Raw genomic sequence first — 16,687 nt, 5'->3', positions numbered from 1 at the left:
ACTGAGTCTCTCACTGCACATCGTATTCAGAATCGTATGTGTAGAATTTCAAAATATTCTTTAAGTATTCAGTAATTTGAAGCGTGAGTTTTACTGTGATTCATTAACAATTTTATGGTGGCCATCATAACGCGTTTTCGATTGCCGATTTCTTCGAAATTTTTTTAGTGTCGTTGAGGCAAGTAAATGTTGCTAAAAGCCTTTCTTTCTCTTGGATTCGGCGCTTTACCGCTCTTACCTGGAAGTTCCCTACCATTTCAATTACATTATTACACCAATACGAGCCAACGGATACCGCGGATCACTGATACAAAACTACTCGGAAGATATCCCTGAACATCTCCTGGAAGTTTGACGCTAACTTCTGATTCACCCTGTATATATCACGTCTTTAAAAGAGTTTAGCTTGTACCTTATTGCAACACAATACTTTACAGATGATAAGCACGATATTGTGTATGTATCCTCTTAGACAACCATTCTCCGTTAAACCCTGATAATGGCTTCGTAAGGTGAAAATCGATTAACTTAAAAATCTGATGCTGTACAACATTAAAAATACAGTGATTTTATGTATACTTACGAGCTTCTACTATCAAGAATCGACGGATGAATTAATCAACGAGATATAGTTTTCTTGTTTTTGTTTATAAAATGTTAAAGAACTTATCAAGATTACATCAGACTTGCCTATTAGTAGTGATGACGGAATACGTACATTTAACATCTGCTGTGAGTCTACCAGTATCTTTACATTACACTTTGATACATATAAATAACTTATTTGATGGTGCGAGTGAAATAATATGAGGACTTCCACTATCCAATGACTTTAACGTACTTATTACTCTGTACTCTGATGTCAGTAACGGGTACAAGCCAGAACGGGTAGATAAAACTTATAACGAAGTTTTGAAAAGGATAAAGCATGAAAGACGTAGGAACAAACGGGAACAGGACGTATTTCATACCGTGGCTGACAAAAGAACAGTTCTTCAGCACTTTGAATCTTTATTCACGTGTTTTAATTTTTAATGCTTTGAGAAACTAATCCTGCGTGCAGATATTCTGCGTTAGGGATATGTTGTTGCACATTATTAATGTATTATTTGGTTATTAACTTTAATTTTATTCTGCACTGACCTGAGTTCACAATCCGACGACCTCTGATTAATATCAATGAAAATTTATTTTATTTAAACTATAGTTCTGTTGTGTTGCTCGTCAGTATTAATCCAACACGAACGATTAATTCATTTTCTAATATTAATTTTTCGACAATCTGTCTATAAATTATTAGAGCAACAGATAATTAATTACGTCTGTATATACGAGGGCACAGAGGCGAGTATGTGCGATCATCCCATACGACACAGCAAGCTGAGCCAGACCACAGTGAAGATCATCCATCTTACCCAATGCTTCCAGAGGCTTCCAGAGGCTCATATGGAATTTAACGCCACGAATTAACGGGGGTAACGCTGGAATGTGGTGCTGTTTAGAGAGCCGTCGATTGTATGAAAGTCGACTTCAGACTTATGCTTTGCACTGGCTTAACAGTTTCTATGAGTATTTGTTTCTAATAGCCTTTTTTGCAATCATTAAAAAGTGGACGTATGTTTCAGGGAATATTATATTTGAAATAGTCTGTACAGCCATCTCCAATGATATTTACTGTTCCTCATGAAACACCTGGTATTGGTAAAGCGATTGCATTGTGTTTAAATATATATAGAGTTATGTACAATTTGGCACTAGGCAATAACACTAGCATTCGCCACAAATTTCCGTATAGGCTTCACAAACCATGTTGCTTCTTCCGTTTTACTTGTTTTATTCTAGGTTCACAAGCCGGACTTTGATATTTTAAGTAATGGTTTTCTAATGAAGATGCGATTAACTCACAGGTAATATCGCTGTGCTCGAATAATAACAAATATCATGTGATTCGGTTGTCAGTTTATGATCGACTTTGATGAGACAGTGTGCTGACCAGTGCACTAACAGAATAATAGAGAAATGTAAAAAACAATGGATCCTTGTGAAAGTGAAGAACATGATACTACACCTGAGCACATAGCATAATCCCGGTAACTTTTACAGTGAACAAACTGCTCCCCATAAGATGATGTGAAATTTTATGAAGAAAAAGTCATGCAATGAAAACCAATGAACAGCTGAAATTAAACAGAGGTGACCCAATTATCAGGATCTATGGGTGCAACAAATGAAATAAACATAATAACACGGGCTTTAGTGAATTAATAAATGAGACCGAGGTTAACAATAAAATCCTGTTTATTCCTAAGATGTGTTAACTTGATTCTAATCATTGACATCAAACATTCAAATGAAACATCGACTACGCGTGATAGTACGGTGGCACATGTCGGTGGAATTGGAAATACAATGATACAATTAGCCATTTCAACATAATCCCCTAATGACTGCTGAATTAGTAATCACCTTAAAGAAAATCTCCAGAAAAATGCATACAACTAAACACCAGTTCCCTTACATAAGCGGTTGCTGAGTTTAACTAGCTAACAGTGTGAATTAATTTACAGAAGTACGGTTTTGAATCGAAATAAATGACTTCATAGTACCCTCGCCAAGTGTGGCTCAAGTTTAACATCTTTTTCAAAGTGTAGAGGATGGCAGCAGCGGTAGCTGAGAAGTTCAGCCCCAGCATCATGGTCAACTCTAGGAAGGAGCCCTCCCACACACAAGCTCTAAGGTAAATGGATGTATCCCTTTCATGGTCGAAAGCGAAGATTTTAGTACTCTGTAGATCTAGAGCAAATTACGTACCTATTCACTTTCACAAAATGATGTTGGTACTGCCAGCACCAAATTCTCAATAGCCAATCGCTGTAGACATTCCGAGTTGTGACAAATAAAAAATGTATAAAAACACCAACAGTTTCTTCATTTAATTTATCTGATGCAATTAATAAGGAATACAGATTTCCCTCTTAGAGTGGGGTAGAAAGCAAAAATTCTCTCCCACTATAAGAGCGCCCGTCCGCTCCTGGTTAATTTAGCGTAATTCCCACGGATTTTGAATCCCTCTGGCCGCAACAGCGCATGGAGCGTTACTGTCACCGGTAGGGGACAGGTCGGAGGAGGCGGCAGTTACGGACTGCGGCGACCTGGAGAAGAGGAAGTGTGACACGGACGGCGAGGAGTGCAAGCTAGCAGGCGTGTTGTGACCAAGCGACTGCCGTGGCCCGTTGGCAAGAGCGGTGCCTTTGCTGACTGCGGGTTTGGCGGGGCCGAGTGTCGGACGCAACCTTGGACAATGCTCGGTAAAGCATACTGCGGAAGGACGCACTGTATTCGGCATGCCCTCTGCTATTGAAGTTGCAAGCAGTCTGTGTCCACTGTGGTGCCGGGTTGGAGTCCGGTCTGACCTTCGCAAGTACTGGACGCGGTGGCGTCTGCTGGGTGATATCCATGTGTTTCCGACTGCGAGTGATTTTTGTTACTTCCTTCTCTCGGCGCTCTCTAAGCAAGCGTTTGTCAATGGTCGCTGGATTTTACGAGTAATCGTGGTGAGCATCCCATTAATGTGCGCGTCACTTGGTGTCGTGTAGTAGCTATTTTGACTCCGTGTCCTGGTTGCCCGTAGTTATGTATATAAATGTTTTATTAATGAAGGTTTTGCCGGGTGCCAGCCGCTGTGGCCGAGCGGTTCTAGGCGCTTCCTCTGGTACCGCGTGACCGCTGCGGTCGCAGGTTCGAATCCTGCCTCGGGTATGGATGTGTGTGATGTCCTTAGGTTAGCTAGGTTTAAGTAGTTCTAAGTTCTAGGGGACTGATGATCTCAGATGTTAAGTCCCATAGTGCTCAGAGCCATTTGAACCATTTTTGCCTGGGACTACTTAAGTTCTGTTCTTTCAATTTGTGTGGGCTTGTGGCTGATTTTAGAATATAAGGGTACAGAATGCAGATATAATTCTTCTGATTTACGAATTGTACTGTATAGTCAGTGAAAACTGTTGAATCTATTCCTGAGGCATGTCTATAGTTGCTTGTTGGGTACTATCACGAGCTCGAGCTGCTTACTAAATTGTTTGCTTCTAAAAAAAAGTCTGCATTTATAATATCTTTAATTTTTACTAAATAATTAACGAGTTGTCTGTTACAGGATAGGTGATTTGACTGTATCTCTTGTTAACTGTGATCTGGTTAAAGATGCATTTTTAATGAGAGTCTCTAGTACTGTGGTAGTGGCAACCGCCGTCCTATGTTAGTAGAGAAGGAGGAATTATTGCTACTGGCGTTACCTCTGCTACCACCGCAAACATGATAAATATTAACCACATTTGTCAGTCATTTTGGCTACTTCAGAATTACTGGCAATAGCCGATGACTGATTTGTGACAATCATTTGATCGTATGTTTTGCTGTTTGTAATGTAAATGTATTTTTTGTTTATTGCTTCATTTAATATTCTTTACTAAAAGGAAATGATTTTATACTGTTGCCCACTTTAAGATGTTTGCCATCAGTTGGGTAATGTTATTACTGGATGTTTTCCTTTAAAAAACTTATTAGTGTTTTCAGAAACGTTGATAAATTCATTATGGCTCAGTACCTTTCCACTCAACACCAGCTCCCTACCGCAATTCAGAGATTTATTTCACGTTTCGTCCAATGAAAGCGGCTGCATGTACACATTCAAACGTCTCTAACCTCGTTACACAAACGTTTCTGGTGAACTAATCCGGGACTCCATTACCAAATTTAAACGTCAAATACTGCTGACTTCCGATAAGTCTATAGATTCTTCCCATCCCCTTGCATATCTCTATCTTTTTGAAAGTATTATTTTCACAGCAGCTCGCAGTGCCAGTTTACAACTTGCCATGCTCGGCTTAGTCCTGCCTGCTGTGGCCGTTCCAAAGAAGGCCTATCACCGAAGGTATACCTCTTACCGACTCTGCCTTTCAGCAAAATAACAGTTTTATGGCCTCCCTGTATTTTTACCCGTTGTTCTTCACTTCCCACAATCTTCCAGCAGACCTAGCTTACAGAAGAACTTAATGCATCTGCTTCGCTGAAGAAATGAGACTCAGAAATACTTTACCCGCAGACATTGGTGTCTGTTTATTGTGTAGCTTAATTTGAATTAATTTGGTAGTCTAATTACGAATAGTAAGTTATTAATTAGTTTACAGAGCAATTTTGGAAAAATACATTGACTCGTAATAAAGGATCATATTAGAGTTACGTTGTTGTTGTTGTTGTTGTTGTGGTCTTCAGTCCTGAGACTGGTTTGATGCTACCTAAAATGCGAATATAGGGCAATTTATGCGTATGTAAGTAACTGCTTCTTGTCTTAGATTTTATATACTTATACTTCAACGTTCTTCATGCCTCTACACATATAGTATTGTTACTGTTTCATTTAGCTGCTGATAATTATTTACTTGATGCCAGCGGACCTTCATTTCAGCAGATGTAACGCTGTGGGTACTTCTTACGCACAGTGGTTCAAAGTAATTATTTTGATGCATGCTATATTTCTACACATTTTTGTTACTGCGAAGGTTACTTGAAGATGATCGCTTGGCCGAAAGTAGCTGGCTGCAAAAAATGCACATTGCAGCAGACTTTCATCACTTCTTGATGTTTTTCTTTGAAAACGTTGTAGTTGTACTGCACTGTTCACAGAATGAACTGAGATATTTTCATTCAGATACATCCTCTGAGTTACAAATAGAAGTTCCATGTTGATTGTTTGGGCAACATTCAGTATCAAACATGACAGAAACTGTAACTTTTGTTCCACTGCCAGACTCACATCCAGATGTAACCGAAAACATTACACGAAATATCATTGTATTAGTAGAACAAAACACCCAAAACAAAACCCTAATTTTGTTTCTGATGGTAGGAAATAGTAAATATTAAAAACTTACGATTTAAAAACACGTCATATTTACTTTATAATTATATGAATAAATTACATTTTACTCTTAGAAAATTTAATTAAAAGTAGTTACAAAAGCTATTTTCTAATACCTTACAGTTAGGAAGTTAGAAAAATAATTTCCAAACTCGGACCCTCTATAACAATAGTCAGAATAACAGTAAACAAAATTAGATTAAAGATATCGAATCTGAAAAAAACCTGATCTAGTATTAAAGTCGATGTACCATTAACACCTCCCAGAATTTTTCAGAAATTCTCTGTTTCTTTTGCTTAACCCAAGAGCCCTGCTACAGGATGTTCATGTAGGCTTTCTTTCTGGGACTTTGGTTTTGTGATGTTTAAGAAAAAGGCTTTTCACTTTCTTCCTGAAATTTCGTCATTGAAAGTACTATTTCTCGCTGCCATTGTTCACAAGTGAACAAGAGTAAGCGGAAAAAAGAAGCTTCCAAGGAAAGACTGTAGTTAACCAACTCTTCAAGATTTTTACCCAATATTGCAGGAACGGCGCTTTTTATTTTTGCTGCTTCCTTAGGTGTACTGTGCGTCATGTTGGACAGTTTCATAAAAGTTGTTTTTGGAGCATTAAACTGTTTACTGTCCTTTTTACCAAACCATCTCCATTTTAGGAACTGCATCAATACCTTCAGTCGCGTTAGACAGACTCCACTTTCTTTGTTCTACCTTGTCCATTACCAATCTGGAGTTTGCAAGAAAATTCTAAGAGAAAAGAAAGTGCACTAACAGAGACATAATTCAAATACGAAAAAGTAAGACGTCCGATTTAAGCAACTGACGGTGGCTCAGTTTAATCCAAAAAATTTTAAACAAATCTCCCCGTGAAAAGGTTTAATCACAAACATTAACCTTAATTCTTACTCTTCAAGAAAACATGTAAGTTGGAAGACTTACATCAACAAGCCAGAAATTACGAAAAATTTCGGTTAATGTAGAAACTTATTCCATTGTCAAAACACTTATGGCGAACTGATAAGTGAAAAATTAAGCGGACGACTTACGCACTCCCCTACAGGATGAGAGAAGCCTAAACCACAATTTACACTTGGTCCCACAAGAGATAACAGAAACGCAGAGACGAGAGACAAGGACATCTGGTTTAAGAGGGAAGACTTCTTGAGGGCACGTTCGTCTAAAAATGTTTACTAGTCACTTTTGTAGTCTTTGTAGGGACTTTACTCATTCATCAGTCGATTGAGAGAAATACAGTTCTGTGAATGGTGTGTGCGACAAGGCATCCTGCGAAACATAGCTAAATGCCTCCTTTTAGGCTTACCTACAATACGTAGTTCACAGGCACAATAATGTTGGACGAATATTAGTTCTGATGATAAGAAATATATCTGACATCCTAGAGGATGTCCATATTGGAACTTATCAGCAATCGTCAGGCAGGTGCAACTACTCAGATTACTAAACTATGAAAAGCGTTTAAAACAAGTAGAAAGATTTGTGTGTTCAGTAATATCGCTAAAGAGAAAGTCATATTACCAGAGACTGTTTGAGACATTAGCGACATAAGCCACCGGTTGGTTGTAGACGGTGTCCTATCAAGGATAGGAACCTGAGTCCAGAAACGTCATCCAACAACGCAACAGGGAGACGAATTATACGTGCTAGCGCCTGCTTCTAGGCTACCATTTTGACATCTAATATGACATCTATTGCCACAATCACCCTTGGAGAAGATGGAGGCAGCTGATACGTAGACAGGCCTTGTCTCCTAAGAATGTGATGCTCTGTTGTATCGCGGATTACGGTTTCCGACGTGGGTTTTCATCTGCAGTTTATTTTTACCCTATATACCGAAAAACTGTGAAAATTTTGAATGGTTCCAGGTGAAAAATAAACTGCCGATGACTGTCCATGTCTGAAAGCGTCATCCACCAAGGCAACAGAATATCTTAATGCATTTTCCAATATATGTTAACATTTCAGTGCACAGACCGACAATTTCACTTTGACAGATGGATATCATTGTTATGTCATCCCTTTCATTGAGAATTTTATGGCAAGATCTGTGGTCAGGAACCAGTTGTGAGCATATCATCATCTGGGGAGGAAGAATGCAGGAGGATTAGATACGGCTTAATGCTACGTCGGCGACGAGTTTCTCAGAAACAGAGCACAATCTCGGAATGTCGAAGGACTGAAAGAAAATCGGCCGTATCCTTCTGAAATTTGGGGCCATCGTGGAAAAATTAGACATGGATGACTGGATATGAATTTGAATCGCCATCCTATCAAATACAAGCTCACTACTGGTCCACATCGGTCGGTCAACATTTACCAACCCAGGCCACAAGACTGAATTTGTGATTCTAAAAACCATAGTTACGCAATTAAGTTAATTGAGAAATAATGATTGTGGTAATTACGAAGAAACTGAAGCACTGTCATAGGAATAATTTACAACCGGAACCAAGCACCATAAAATTCGCAGTCACTCTAGTACTATTGTATATATTAGGACTTAATCATAACATGGGTGAAGGTGTGAAACGTACCTGTGTAATATCGGTGGAGATAAAATTTACATTTTCAAATTCCCTCATGGAAGTTTTGTAAAACGGGAGATACACAACATGTAGTATGACAACAGTAATTTTTGTGAAAGGATAAATATCATCGAACATCTTATTCAAACAATAGATACCGCACGACTGAGATTCCAACACTGATTTAAAATATTATTAGTGAAACGGAAATTTCACTCAATTCAAGCAGCGATGCAGCTTTTCAAAATGAACTCAAAGAAGAATGAAGTTATTTCTACGAAAGACTATTAGTTTAAAACACTAGCATTTGGTCAGTAGCACTATCATACTCCAATGTAATGAGTGAATGCAGAATGTATGCCTTCCTCTACGTCATTCAAATATGTGGGATTGTAAGAATAATAGACTTTCAAATGACATCAGACACATGGTCTACGAGTACCATGTGTAAAATCTCTAATGGCCATGCGGCTATTCATTTATAAAGTAATCTTTAAACGAGTGATAAATGAGAAGCAGCACATTTTTATAAGACTGTCTCAGTCGTTCTAAAATTGAAATGCTTATGTCAAAGAGAGAATAAGCTATTATACAGCTGACCTACTCAGCTTGATTTAAAACTAGAATTATTTCAAGTTGAACAAAGGCGATACGATGATCAACGGAAGTAAAAATTAAGCTAATTACAGAAGGAACAGCGTTCGTTCAGAAAACACGTCTCATAATAGCAGTCATACGTTCTAACTGGTCGAAACCAACAAACGACTGTGGAAGCTTTAAATTCGGCGCAATACTGAAGTATTCGTGGAGAACTGGAAAGCAGCACCGTAAGTAAGAGAGGCGTCGCTAATAAATTATAGACTCAAAAATGGAGACAACTGACAGATTTTAGCTTTGCCTTGGAAAACCAGGATATATGATGCTTCGCAAGAGATGTTAGTTTAGCTCGTATTTCAGGTCCAGTCGCTAACAGTCGGAGAATCTTACTAAATCTCTAAAACAAAACATAATCGACATTTCTGAGGGACAATTTCGAGCTTTTATATGATTTTTTTTGAGTTAGTAGTATAATGTCGTGCCTAGCGAATGAACTACCCTTACACTTCTCAACAAAGGTGGCGCGGAACATTCCACTTCTTCCTGCTAATAAACTGATCCATGAATACGAAAAGTCTTTAGTCTTACGGTATACACAAAATTAAAAAGCAATTACTTACTCTTTATTTATAAAGCCATGTTAATCGAATATATGACAGGACAATTAACATATGTGCAACCTACCATGTATGCTACGTTGTACGTCATGGCAATTCGTAGAGAAAGAATTAGATGTAAAACATACTAGCAGCGTTCGAGAGCTTCGATTTTATTAGTTAGTCAGGTGTTTTAGGTAAACTGAATATCACTTATAGTGTCTCGGTCAAGTGATTTACAGAAAAGAATCGTCTATCAATACCTGTGTTTCATAATAACTGTTTATTTGCAAATCCTGTTCTCGTTGCATGAGCTCTAGGTGTCCTCTTTCACCACTCATTCTGTATGGTCATATAGATGTGTTTTCAGTTTTTTGTTGGTTTACGACATTCGACGTCACAATGCCAAGAGTATATTTTCGGACAAACGTCGAGGAAATTATTGTAATCATTCGTGATATCGGCTTACTGTTCGACAACGAATTGCTGTCATGTGGTAAACTTCACGAAATAGTGGGGACATATACACAAAAAATAATTTACCGGCAGTGGACGACCGTTATGGTACATGGTAATGGCTGCTATTTCCAGACAGTTCCCATCTACTATCATTCACATATAGTGCGCGGACTGCGACGTAATCTGGGTGTATGTTTGTGGTACGTACATCACTTTTCGTGATGAAGAGACTAGCTGATCGTTTAGGTGCGTTAAAGAGGATAATATCGATAGTGAGCGAAACAAGCGTACGTAACTTTTTGGCGACTAATACATAGAGAGAAATTATATCTACTAGACATCAAAAGAGATTGTCAGATGTCGAATAAAGCACAGGAACGTGCCACGGAAACGGGTTCCGAGGCTGCTGTTTATCAAGGGTAAAGTCATCGTTTAAAAAAGTAATGAAGATTTTTCTAATTACTGCATAGAACGCACAGACTACGCCACATAGAATTCGCATTAAAGATGTACTCAACCTAGAGTAAAATGATGCAGTTGCTAAATGTAGCCGGCCGGTGTGGCCAAGCGGTTCTAGGCGCTTCAGTTTGGAACCACGCGACCACTACGGTCGCAGGTTCGAATCCTGCCTCGGGCAAGGATGTGTGTGATGTCCTTAGGTTAGTTAGGTATAAGTAGTTCTTAGTTCTAGGGAACTGATGACCTCAGATGTTAAGTCCCATAGCGCTCAGTGCCATTAGAACCATTTTTTTGCTAAATGTAAGAGTAGCCATGGATACGGAAGTGAATCTTTTTTGATAGAGTAACACGCTACTCAAGACTGTAGATCGAAGGACTACTGAAGCACTAAGGTGCAGATGAATAAAGCTGCAGTAAGAAAACTGATCCTTTGGTATTTAGTACGTACATGACAGTGGACGATGTTCTGTTTCTACTTAAATAGTACAACACTGTCGGAAGTGATGTGTGGACCATAAGAAATCTGAGAAAGAATAAATGGGCAATACTTTACTCCTGACGTTTCTAAACAACGTTACAAATTGTGTCAACCGTGTGAAGGTACTAAAAAGTCTTTTACTGACAGAAAAAATATAACGGAATATTTGTTGAAGCATTCTTAAATATCACTGGTTCTAAGTGGACTTTTCATAGAAAAAAAAGTAGACGTTCTTTATAGATTTGGATGTAGTAAACTTGAATATCCCAAGTAAAATTATCTCCTCACTTTGCGTTAAAAGTGAAATGGGAATTTACGTTTCACTTGTATTATCACCATAATCAATAGGATATATGCACTAACTGAACTTGTCAAGTTTATTAGCCTTGTTTATGTGCCTTCGTCTTGTTGGTGGTAACTGATGCATGAAGCCAAAATCAGGCAACATAGACTATGTGATCAAAAGTATACTGACACACGGCTGAAAATGACTTACAGGTTTGTGGCACCCTCCATCGGTAAGACTGGATTCAATACTATGTTCGCCCAGCCTTAGCCTTGGTGACAGCTTCCATTCTCGCAGGCAATGTTCAATCAGGTGCTGCAAGGTTTCTTGCGGAATAGCAGCACAATCTTCACGGAGACTGCACTGCGGAGAGTTATCGATGTCAGTCTGTGAGGCCTGGCACGAAGTCGGCTTTCCAAAACATCCCAAAGGTGTTCTATAGGACTCAGGTCAGGTTTCTGGGCAGAACAGTCCATTACAGGAATGTTATTGTCGTGTAACCACTCCGCCACAGACCGTGCTGCATGAATATGTGCTCTATCACACGATGCAATCGCCATCCCCGAGTTGCTCTTCAACAGTGGGAAACAGGAATGTGCTTAAAAAAATCACTGTAGGCCTGTGCTGTGATAGTGCCACGCAAAACAACAAGGGATGCAAGCCTCTTCCATGACAAAGATGACCCCATCATAACATCACCGCCTCCGAATTTTACTGTTGGCACTACACTCGCTGGCTGATGGCGTTCACAGGGCATTCGCCATACTCACTTCCTACGATCGGAACGGCACATTATGACTCGTCACTCCACACAAAGTTTTTCCACTGTCCAGTCGTCCACTGTGCTCCTTACACCAAGCGAGGCGTCGTTTGGCATTTACCGGCGTAATGTGTGGCTTATGAGCAGCCGTTCTATCATGAAATCTAAGTTTTCTCACCTCCCACCTAACTGTCATAGTACTTGCAGTGGATCCTGATGCAGTTTGGAATTCCTATGTGATGGTCTGGATAGATGTCTGCCTATTACACATTACGACCCTCTTCAACTTTCGGCGGTCTCTGTCAGTCAACAGACGACGTCGGCCTGTACGCTTTTGTGCTGTACGTGTCCATTCAAGTTTCCACATCACTATCACATGGGAAACAGTGGACCTAGAGATGTTTAAGAGTTCTGAAATCTCGTGTATAGACGTATGAGACAAGTGACACCTAATGACTTGAAAACTTTCGAAGTCCGTGAGTTCCGCAGAGAGCCCCATTCTGCTCTCTCACGATGTCTAATGACTACTGAGGCCGCTGATTTGGATTACCTGGCAGTAGATGGCAGCACAATGCACCTAATATGAAAAACGTACGTTTTTGTGGGTGTTCGGACACTTTTGATCACATAGTGTTGCAGTAGTCCACCGTCCTGTGTACCCCTGTACCAATAGAGATATGCCCAGGTGGAACTGATCGCCATGCTCATCACTGAATGCACCATGGGAACACATCCAGGTGGGATTAAAGGAAGTGCATTTCAGAGTCACGCTGTAGCCAATAGCCTTGTTTCCAAGAACAAGGTTGTCACGTTACGAAAACACTGCCAGCTGTGCAGCTGCGTGAGCTGTCGGTGGTGATCCTTAAGCACAGACAGAGACGATTAATGCCGATGTCCACTGGTAAGGCCGGTTCGTTAGCCTTTCAGGCAATAACGGTACAAGGCGTCGCGTCCCTGACCGGTGTGAAGTTTTGCAAGGTGCTGGATCAAAGGCGAAGCCCCAAGGAATCAGATTTCAACCGGATGACTGGGGTCATCATAAACACTCGTTGACAGCAGAGTCAAAACTCGGACCATACTGGAATCAGCTGCAAAAGGAGCCTGAGTTGGGAAAGGTAAAGCTGGCATGAGGAAAGGAAACTAAGTCGAACCCTCGTGAGAGTGGACATCTAGAACGGAACGAATTCCAGCAAAGGCGGGGAACAGAACCACAACAGCATGAAGTAGACTGAGCTCATGACAAGACAGGACCAGCATCAAGGGCAAGTACGGACAATATCTTGACTGCTCTCTGTGATGACACTTCATGATGATTCCTTTCGGAGTGCCTCCATCTAAAAAGTCCGCTGAATTTGACATCGAATCTCAGCACTCTACCGAAGTGAAGCAGATATCTTCCACTCAACAGCTCGACAGTTCTGATGTAGGTCTCCTCTCTTGCGCTTCCAAGGCGTTGAACTTATGTTGTCACATCGTATCAGTGGTTGACGACAGATCAGTCAGCCAATAGATCACTGGTTTGCAAATTTTTTGGGTTCCTTGACACGGTCCCCTTCATATAAGGTGATTTCGCACGTCTGTTGTGAAGACATCTATAGAAATCAGTTTGATATAGTGGTTCCTTTGGTAAGCGCAAATTCCTGGCTGACATCTCGTTTCGTGTATAGGTGCATCACGATGGTGCCAGAGGGGCACCGAAACTGATAACGTAAAAAAATTACTCCATAAATTTACTGCTGTTGGATATCTGTTTCTTTCAAGTCATCGACTAGCTGCAGTTCCATTCTTCAATTTATAGAAGGTGGAACAGAAAATTTCACACTAAGGTCCTCCAGTGGGAAACAGTGCCATTTTGGTACGTTTGCATTGTTCATTACTTGCGTTTCAAGGAATGACATATACAAACCACCAATAAGCATTCAGTGGCCCACTTTGTGTGTAAAATTGCTGCATTCCTGTCACACGCTGTTTGTAACACTTTAGAATTCATTACAGTATGTCCATTTTAGTAGCTCTTTTACTGTGAATTTATTTGTAGTGTGTACCAAGCATTTCTTTCAACAACTTTCCTAACATTTTCAGATCCGAAAGCTTCATTTCTCAACCAGTTTATACTTACACACACACACACACACACACACACACACACACACACACACACACACACATACCACACACACACATACAATCACAATAAGAGATTGTGATGGATACATTGATCTAAAAACGAGCAGAGATCTGACATCCGTAATTGGACTAGTGACTAGTGGGGAATTACTCATTGATCAAATAATACATAAACATAATGCCGTATACATTTACTCATAAATACGTTCATCACATCAGAGGTGAGTGACCTTCTGAAACTGATCACAGGGAGTCTTCCTATTTGAATAAATCGTAAAAAAAAGCTCCCTATGACTTTTCCACTAGCTGTTGAAGAGATTCTCCACGAGAGAGGCCTTACTCACACAGGGCGAATATCATAAGAGAAGAAAAAGCTGGCTTAATGAGCGCCGCCTCACAAGGACGGCTGCTAATTACGGGTACTGAAGTCTCTGCGCCTGCAGATACTGCTAATTAAAGATGAATGTCACCAGGTATAAGATCAAAGGCAACACCATCAATGATCAAAAACATGTCATTTACTTTCATAACCGCTTATTATATCCCGACAGTCATGTCCATCTTAGATTCTCAATGTTCCACTATGGGGTCATGAGGTCGATTTTCATTGTTTTCTAAAGTACCCTACACTTGGTCCGTTGATTCACAAGCTTAGACATTAGAAAATGGATTTTCGTTGGTACTTTCATAGTCAAACGAAGACTGGAAAATGACCAGCATCAAATCTAGTTCCGAAATTTAAAAAAAAATAGCTGCTTGAATCTAATCAGAGTTATTAAAAACTAATTAGTGATTTAAGGGAAAGATGAAATATTTCATGGAGACATCGCACCAGCTAGGTAAATGAAGTGCCAAAGAATATCAGATCACAGGATGAAGTAAAACTTCTCTGAGTTCTCTTTACATGTATCACACTCTTAATTGTGATAGAATATCAAAATATATTAGATTCCAAGGGTTCTGAAGAAAACTAGAAATTAATTAAAACTTTGGTTAGAAAGGACGGTCAAATGTTTTGTGTAATGATTTGTTTGAAAATAAGAAACAAAATAAATGAAAGAAGCATTTCATATGCCTCAGTTATGTTCAAAATCATGTGCAGCAAATGAATGCCAACTAGGCATTTAAAGTTCAATTTTTACCTTAGGATCTCAGGCTTTTTAAAAGTCTAGACGATACACATTGCGTGGAATTCCACCCAATGGGCTCTTAACGCGTCTAATGAATGGTCAACTTACATTTACAAGCATGTTTCTCTAACCTCTTTCACAAAACATTTGACCGCTCAACTTTTTTCAAACTTTTTCTCTAACCTGTTTTATTTCTTTCACTGAGAGAAATAATTTCATAAAACCTTCGACTGCTCCTCTTTTTTCAAAATTTTTATTTATTTTTTTAAAATAAGGTTTGCTATACATATTACAGTTTTATAATGTCTCACCATCTGTTTCTGAATAGCATTCCAACAATATTTCTTTTGGTGTTGGCTCAGAAGTTAACAATGAGAAAATAGAAGTGCGGAAATTAAGATCAGCCAGGGTCCAAATGTAATATTTCTCTAACTTAAAAATATTATTTGTTGGAAGTCATGATCCCACCATCGAGTTCTATAAACAAGGAAACCATAAACCAATATTTCATATCATTTCCAGTGCTAACATAGGTGCCTATGTTGTCCATGTAATATTACGTATGTTAAAAGTACAGCGGAATAAGGCAAACTCAAAAATATGCAGCCAGTAAAACTGCATTGTCAGACATATAAGACTCTCCCTTAGTATAACGACATAAAAACTGGTGGTGCGTAACACTCACAGGGCTCTGTTCACTGAGTAACGAATATTAACACACATTTGTAACGACGCTGCACGTCTCAGCTCTATTTATCTGACAAATTGTTACTGGTGGATGATCGCTCCCGCTAAACTGCGTGACCTTTCTACAAACTTGGATGTCTTTAGTACTGACAGACTTATGACTCGCAAATGAAAACAATAAAACTTACTCATTGAACACTGTTACGCACTGAAGTGAATTCTCTTACAAACGTAAACCACATTTTTGCTCGTAGGAATACTAATTATGCTGTCTTACTTCCTTGGAGCGTTTCATGGAAACTCAGAAGGACGGTGTATCAGGAACCAAGGTGTATCAGGAACTTGTTACCTTTAAGTAAGGTTTCGATAATTAATGTTGGATTTTAAAGTACAATGTCAGTGTTTACCAATGAATTGGGACCCACTACTCACATCTTCAGAACTTTCCGCCTAAAAATCAATAGTTCTACCTTCTGATGCCTATCATCAGTAACGAAGGCATGAATTTTGAAAGTAATCATCAGTCTTGGAACAGTTAAGGACTTTTTTTTAATAAATGTAATTTTTTCTTTCAATACCAGAATGTAAGTAACAAGACCTTAATGACTTGTCTGTCAACCATACTTTACAACACTGTGCAAAGAAACATTAAGT

The sequence above is a fragment of the Schistocerca americana genome, chromosome 8 (assembly GCF_021461395.2).
Source record: "Schistocerca americana isolate TAMUIC-IGC-003095 chromosome 8, iqSchAmer2.1, whole genome shotgun sequence".
Taxonomy (NCBI): Eukaryota; Metazoa; Arthropoda; class Insecta; order Orthoptera; family Acrididae; genus Schistocerca; species Schistocerca americana.
The sequence above is the reverse complement of the archived record's forward strand: the minus strand, read 5'-3'. Positions refer to the sequence as shown.